Raw genomic sequence first — 8,423 nt, 5'->3', positions numbered from 1 at the left:
GTCATGTACCTCTGTAGTGCCCCAAATTTTCTGATCAAGAAGATTATGGGGCCAAAGAGGAAAGTGATCGATGACATAGAGTGGGCCTAAGGAGAGTCACATGGGGAGAAGATACTCTCTCAGGCTTTCACAGAGAGCACATTGGCCAAGCAATGGCCGTGACTCATCCACATGGCTGCACTGATAAAGGTTCTACAATCTGAGGTACAGGATCTCAGGACAAATCCTGAGGGCATTTTACTGACCTTCTCAGACCAAAAAGCTACAACTCTTGTTGCATAGGTCCTGCTTTACCTTGGTCTTAACCATCCAGCAGAAAAGTATGAAGACGAAATTATAAGAAATAAAGCCATGCTGTTAAGTTGAGCTGTGGGGGACTCAGGTCAATAATTTCTGACATTGCCAGTTAAACAGAAGACCCAATGCTATTATGGGCTACTGGACTCTTTTAGAATATTTTGCTGCATTTACACACCTATAATATTCAATAACGGAACTTAGAAAAAATGGGGTATACAGATGAATGTCCATTTTGTATCTGTGTATTCAAAGTGGTTGGGATAGATATATAGTTACATTCTGTTAATGAATAGAATGATTTGTTCTAATGGTGTTTGTAACTAGGATCACAAGTCTGCATCTTGTACAGCAATTAACCACTAAGAAGAATATATGCAGTGTATTATTCGTTGAAAAATAAAAAAAAATTAAAAAAAAAAAGAATTCAATCATGAGGAGAAAAATCTTAAGAGCTGTTAGAAAAAAAAAAAGAATCACATATGAAAGTAAACACAATGTAATTACATCAGACTTCTCTACATAAACCTTAACGGCCAGGTGGTCTTGCAGAGAAGTGTTTCAAGCTATAAAAAGATAGTAACTTCCAAATCCAAGCTACATAGCCTGCAAAATTTTCCTTCAAACTCCACTGAAAAACAGCAGTTTCCATAGTATGGGGCCGGAAAGACAGCTCAGCAGCATAAGCACCTGACTGGCAAGTACAAGGTCCTGAGTTCGATCCATGCTGAAAAAAAAAAAAAAAGTCCATGTCAAGGACCACATCAAGAAATTTATGACCACCAAACCAGTGTTACAAAACTTTTGAGGGTATCTTAGAAAGAGATAGTGAAGCCAACATTGCCAACAAATGAAAAATAATGAATATGCCTGGCAGGATGGGCAATGAATCAAAAGCAGAAATCTGTTCTAAAGGATAAGAAAAGTGCAAAAAAATATGATGAATGTAACACTATTTTATGCTAAATCTAACATATAGAGCCAGACTGCATTGTTATTTATGTTTTGTTACTCATCTCCTCTACAGTGTTTGTCTGTCAAACATTTAATCTTTGGCCACCAAAAAACCCTAAATAAACTTAAATGAACATCAAAATAATCAAACCAAAGGTCAATAAAAATGTCTTGTATTGGAGACATAATCCTGTGTTCCATTCCCAGCAATTAAATTTGTAATAATTTTCTAGTCAATGTACCCTTCATTAGACTGGGCATGGTGGTGTGCACCTATAATCCAAGCTCTTGGGAGGCTGTAAACAGGTGGATCATTATGAGTCCGACCTAGTAATGAGACCATGAACACCCTGTAGATCCTTCCCTAAAATAAAAAAAGTACCCTTCATTGACTGCTGTGAATATACATACAACATTGGGTGGTTATGGTGCCAGGCTCCTTGAAACATTAACTAGCAACCACAACTGCCTTTTTGGAAATTTCTTTACTTATTACTCAACTCCAAAATATTGAAACTTTCTTTTTTTCCCCTCTGTACATGGCTTTTATTATTTAAGTAATACAATACAGCATCAATGCTGAATAGCATGATTATGTGCAATACATAAATATGAACTATCTGTACACATCTGCAAATCTAACTTGGAACTAAGGTACATAAAATTGAAAGCAAAACTGAATGCTTTAATAAAAGTAAAAACTAGGACGAAACATTGCAATAAATCAGAAATAGTGCCTCGTGTACACACCTAACTATTTAAAGATGAAAACAGGCATTACCGCAACACTAATCTAACTATACTCATTTATATATAAAAAAGACAAGTTTCATATATCACAAAGAACCTTCCATTGTAACACAGAAGTGATATTACCAGACAAGCATCAGTGAAGTATACTGCCTTTTCTAGTTGTTATGGTAGGTACTGCAGCCCATGCAGTACACCCAAGAACACTAGAGTCCTACACCAAGTACAATGTGATAAGGCGGCCCTCTGCAAGTGCTGCTGGAAACCACCAAGAAGTCTATGGCAGCCACATTGGTTATGATTTTCCAGGCAGAAGGGTACAATTACATTAAGAACTGAAATCTTCAAAAAGCTTTAAACATTCTTTCTTGAACCAAAGCATTCAACAAAAGCTGCACATGAAAAATTAACTGTTCAGATATCTTAGCACCTTAAAAATTCAGATGCATGTCATTCAATAGAGCTGCTGTATAAGAAAACCAAACAGTTTTAATTTCTTCTTGTAAAGTGATTAGTCCTAGTGTAGTTCTGTGCTATACATTTTTAGTAATGAGAGTAATAAAGACATCTTTTGGTGCAGGCCAGCACAAGCCTCAAAGATTATCTAAAGACCCTGTTGTTGGCTTGATGGTTTTACTTATAAGCAACTGTGATGTATACCTTTCATAGAATGCCTTATTTGACAGCTTTTAGAAGACCAACTTAACCAGGCTTACACATGGCACCAGACACTGGTTTCACAGAAAGGTATGACCCTTTTGATAGCTTCTATCCTGCTTCTAAAGAACACATGAAAAATAAAGAGGGCGAAGCATTTAACTACGGTAGAAGTAGAATGCTAATCCTTTTCTGATGTACCATTAAAAAAAAAAATACAGGCATATGACACTAGCCAACATTATACCTGGATTACATTCCTAAAAGGCAGATATGCTGCAAACATGCAGATTTCATTTATACTGTTTGGCACATGGGAACTAAATTTTTTTTTGTTGTTGTTGTCTGTTACTCCAATTTGCTGCGCAATTTTCATTCAATTTTATTCAGGGGAGGGCATATACATTTTGTAGGGCTATATCTATCCAATCTGCCTATAACAAACACCAAAACATCCTAAAGTGTCAGTGATAAGACAGACAAGTGTAAAGTAAAACTCGAGAACATCAAAGGAAACTGGCCGTGTATCTTCTCTTTAATGTTTTCCTACCATATATTAAAATAATATTTTCAGCCACAACAACTGAGTTTTCTTTTCTGATTTTTGCTGCAGCTTCTGCTTTGTAATTGTATGGACAGTTGTGCTTCCACATTGGCAGTCAAATCCTGTTAAGATGAACTTTTTTTTTTTCTTTTTTGCAGAACCAGGGATTGAACTTTGGTCCTTGCACTTACCAGGGAAGTACTTACTCTACTGAGCCATCTCTCCAGCCCCCAACTTTCTACAAATGAAACATCTGTTCTTTTTGTGTTTGGGCAACTCAGGAGCTTTTTCTTCACTTTAAGAAGTGCTGAGCTGAGAAACTAATGGACTGGACTGAATGACAACTGGTTCTGAAACCTCTGTTTTGGGGTAGTTATTTTGTCATCTCTTGAAATGCTCATTTCTGTCATTTGCTGAGTTACACACAAGGCAGCCACAGGCACATTTCTTGATTTTTCAGATGTGTTGCCTGCAGCACCTTCACAGTTGTTTAAACTAGTGTCTGCTTGCTGTAGAGATGCAGGACCTGAGGTAGGCCTGTTGGAACCAGTAGCTGTCCTCATTGGGCTCATTCTGCCACTGTTCTGGGGTCTCTGAAGATGTTCTTTGCAGCAAAAAGAACACATTCCATGTGTCCTCAGGTTCCCACAAAAGCCACATCCTGCCCTAGGGTCGGGTTAGTCTTTTGAGCCATTCTTGCTCGCCTGCGGGGTCTGGATGCACGCGCCCAGCACCTTGTTAGCGACTGCGGGGCACTGCCGAGGCCTCCGGGAAGGGTGAGCCCAGCGTCCGGGAGCCGCCACTGCGGATGGGGAGAGGGACGGCGGGGGCTGAGGGGGCGCGGCCGCGGGGTCCTCCTTTGTTCCTGCAACTTGCCGAGCGCGGCCGGGCCAAGCGGGCTTAGGCAGAGGAAGCCGGCCGCTGCGGCCGGCCGCTGGCGCTCCTCGCTGCGCACGCCAGTCCCCGCCTCCCACCTCCGCCGGCTGGGCGCGTCAAGGCGCACACGGAGCGCATGCGACCAGGCCTGGGCGGTGCGGGGACCCGCCCAGCGCAATCTCCGTCGCCCTGTCGCCGTCTCTGTCGGGGAGGGTGCGCGGCTGGGGAGCCCTCGGAGAGCTGCGGACCGCTCTGCGCGCCGGCCAACTGACCTTGAAGCCCTTTATGTCTGAGTAGGTAATAGTCTACGTCAGGCAGTGCCGTAGACCAAGTAAAAAGAAGGTGTTCCCTCAAATTTTAATCTAATCTTACAATTTGATGCAGGAGAAATCTCTGTGCCTAACTTTGCTGGTCCACAGTCACTTCAAAGGTTGCTCAGGACCATAGTTTCTTCCTCTGCCTTCTTAATTTTTTTTTAAATTTTATTATTATTATTTTTTTAATGAGAAGACTAACACATCTGCAACCCTGGAGTAATCTGCCTCCAGAAAATACTTAAAAATAAGAATAATTGTTCAGATGGAGACAAGTAATTGTGTGTAACAAAAACGTGCCCAAATCTAGAGCCAAGAGTTTTGTTTGTCAATCACTGGAAATTAGTATTCTCTCGGTGTCCAACTTATTAAACGGGCATTAATAAAATATTTTGAAAGGATTCTGGAAGTGGCTTGAACAGGGCCCGATCAAAAGTTTAAGAAATATTATTGGTTTGTAGATGATGTTATATTTCACTGTTTTATTATTTTTCTGAACACTACATACTATTACCTACTTTAGCAAAGGGAACTCTAAAGCTATTGGGGGGGTCTTTTTAATTTAATTAGCAGTAATATTTTTGATAAAACGAATGTAAAGAAAGATTTCAATTGTGATGAGCACCTTTGATTTAGTTGCAGAAGGATCAGTGGGTTAGAAGCAGTTTTGAGAGGAAGCAAATTGCCTCGTTTACACTGATTCTTGAGGATTCATTTGTTGCTTCTAAAAAGATGTCAAGAGACTTCCTGTGCATGCTATCCTTTCCCTTGAGACACACCTCAGTTTTTGTCTTTTCTGTGCTACTTGATACACTACCTTCTACAGGCTTCCAACTAATCATTGGTGGAATAAAATATTAATTAAAAATGTTGAACATTTTTTCATATACTTACCTGCCATTTGTATTTCTTCCTTTGAGAAGTGCATATTCATCTCAGATATCCAATTTTGAATTGGGTTTTTCAATTTTGGGGGCCTAATTTTTTTAAAATTTGTTGTGTTCTACATAGAAGTCTTTTGATTTAGGGACAATTCACAATTTTTTTCCAGTTTGTGTGATTTCTTTTCACTTTGTTGATAATTTCTTTTCTTTTTTTTTGTGGTATCTGGAATTGAACTCAGGACCTTGCACTTGCCAGGCAGGCACTTATTCTACTGAACCATCTCCCTGGCCCTGATAATTTCTTTTAATGTGCAAAAACTTTTTAATAAGATGAGATCCCAGGTGATTCTTTGAAGTATTTCCCATCCAGTTATTTTTTCCATGAACTCTGTACCTCTATGTCTTCAAGATTTCTACCTACTTTCTTTTCCAGTAGATTTAGTGGTTCTATTTGAATATTTAGATCTTTGATCCATTCTTCACTTTAGTGCTTGGTGATAGACATGGGTCTAATTTTAGTCTTCAGCATGGGGAAAAATAGTTTTTCCACCACCACTTATTAAAGAGCTTGTCTTTCTTCCAATAAACATGCTTGGTCCCTTTGTCAAAGATAAAGTTGCTGAGTGTGTTTGTAGTTGTGTCTGAATATTCTAATCTTTCCATTGATCCTCATGTCTTTTTTTTTTTTTTTTCCAGTGCCATGCTGATTTTGTCACAGTAGTTTTGTGGCATAATTTCAAGTCAGAGATTGTGATGTCTCCTGCTATTTGTACTTCCTTTTTCTTTTTTTGCAGATCCGGGGATTGAACTCAGGCCCTTGGGCTTGCCAGGGAAATACTTATTCTACTAAACCATCTCCCCGGCCCCTGTACTTCCTTATTGACTAATGATTTGATACCTATTTTCATTTGCTGATTTGCCATACAAATATACTCCCTGGCACCTATGTATAATATATATATTGAAATTATAACTAGTCAAGGTACATAGCACATCTTGGGTAGCACATACCCAACAGCAGCAGCTTAAAGGAGGACAGCTTTACTTTGGCTCATATTTTAGAAGTATCAGTCCTTCTTCAGCAGGCTGAAACTTAGAACCCAGGTGAGCAAAAGGCCTGGGTGGAGTAAAGCTGCAACATCAAGACAGCCATGAAGCAGAGAGGAAGCAGGAGAAAGGAGCACTCACTTCCCAGGTCAAGCCTCTCAAAAAAAAATCTGCTCCAGGCTGGGAAGATAACTTAGTGGGATAAGTGCTTGCTTGGCAAGCACAAGGTCCTGAGTTTGATCCCTGGTACCACCAAAAAAAAAAAAAAAAAACTCTGCTCAAACTTGCCCATTCTTAATTGGGCCATAACTATTTAGTTGTTGTATAGATTTAAGGTATGTAACATATTTTTGATATGTGTATATATGTATTTTTAAAAATTCTTTAATTTTTTTTTGTGGAACCTGGGATCAAATTCAGGCCCTTTCGCTTGCCAGGCAAGTGCTTATTCTAACTGAGCTATCTCCCTAGCCCCTATGCATAATATATATATTGAAATTATAGCTAGTCAAGGTACGTAGCCCATCTTGTGCACTTTTTATTATAATGGCAACTAAAAGATATTCCTTTAGAAATTTTCCTGTAGTTAATAAAAATTAACCTCATTGATAATCCTGTATGTTAGAATTAGAGCTCTAGAATTATTCATATAACATTACTGCAACTTGTACCCTTTGACACACATTTCCCCTTGTGCCTACTCCCTATCAGCTTCCTACCTACCATTCTACTCTGCTCTCTGTTGGAGGCCATTAACCGATATTCATTCTATTCCCCTGCTGAGTCAAGTTAATGGCCCTTCTCACCTTGCCCATTCCCTGGGAATCACGTGCTATGCCCCTGGGGTTGCACCTTCCCCGTTGCCTAGATACCTGCTGACCCCAAGAGCTGAGACTTCCTCATTCCATCACCCCCTATATATACCCAGAACCTCCCCTAAATAAACGAGGCTTGATCAGAATCTTTGTCTTGCCTCAGTTTCTCCCCGCTCCTCCCCCAGGTGACCTTCATTGACTGACCCGCTGGTTCGGGACAGTTCTCTATGTATTCCACCTGTTTTTTTTTTCTTTTTGGATTCCACTGATAGAAAAAGTCATGCAGAAAATTTTCTTTCTATGTCTGATTAATGTCACGTAGCACAGTGTTGTCCAAGGTCATGCATGTTGTTGCAATTGGAAGAACCATCTTTTAAGAGAATTATATATGCACTTTTTTAGTCACTTCCCTCACTACTGGGACTAAATACCCAACAGCAGCAGCTTAAAGGAGGACAGCTTTACTTTGGCTCATATTTTAGAAGTATTAGTCCTTTCTCAGCAGGCTTAAACTTAGAACCCAGGTGAACAAAAGGCCTGGGTGGAGGAAAGCTGCAACATCAAGACAGCCAGGAAGCAGAAAAAAGAGCGCTCACTTCCCAGGTTAAGCCCTTACAGGTGTCTCAGATTAGGCCCCATCTCCTAGCAGCAATATCGCCTGCATCATTCCGTCACTTGCCACAGCACTGCCTATGAGCACAAGGCCTTTGAGGGCCATTTTCATCTGGGTGATTGCACACACACACACACACACACACACACACACACACACACTTTGCTTTTTGGGCTAGAGTGAACAATAATGCAATCAGTATGAATAGGAAGATAAATTTCTTTGGGGTGCTGGTTTCTATTTTGAAGCTTTTTCTATGTATTCTGAATGTAAGACATTCAGTAGATACACACTATGCTGAATATTTTTCCCCATACTTTCCCAAACCCAAAAAATGTCCTTATACATGATTTAATAACATAAAATTAATCAGCTATACACAAATAAAATTAAATACTTCTGTTTCCCTTCAAGGAATTTGACATATAACAGCCAATTATAAAAAGGCTCAAAATACTGCTTTTCTTATAACATGGCACTTTAACTGTTGCAAGTGTGGGGAAAAATATGTGACTTGTCTTTTTTTTTTTTTCAAAGTTTTATTGACAAACAGATAGAAATGAGACAGTTTCAAATCAAATCGGAAGGACAGTTTCAACAAATAATACACTGCATATATTCTTCTTAGTGGTTAATTGCTGTACAAGATGCGGACTTGTGATCCTATTTACA

At 39.5% G+C, this 8,423-nt stretch overlaps 1 pseudogene; it reads right to left on the bottom strand.

Moving 5' to 3' along the window:
- Positions 1-3,164: 3,164 nt before the first annotated feature.
- Positions 3,165-3,896, bottom strand: LOC101581764 (annotated as a pseudogene).
- Positions 3,897-8,423: the final 4,527 nt, after the last annotated feature.

Source organism: Octodon degus, unplaced genomic scaffold (assembly GCF_000260255.1).
Source record: "Octodon degus isolate 3935 unplaced genomic scaffold, OctDeg1.0 scaffold00189, whole genome shotgun sequence".
Classification (NCBI taxonomy): domain Eukaryota; kingdom Metazoa; phylum Chordata; class Mammalia; order Rodentia; family Octodontidae; genus Octodon; species Octodon degus.
The sequence above is the reverse complement of the archived record's forward strand: the minus strand, read 5'-3'. Positions and strand labels throughout refer to the sequence as shown.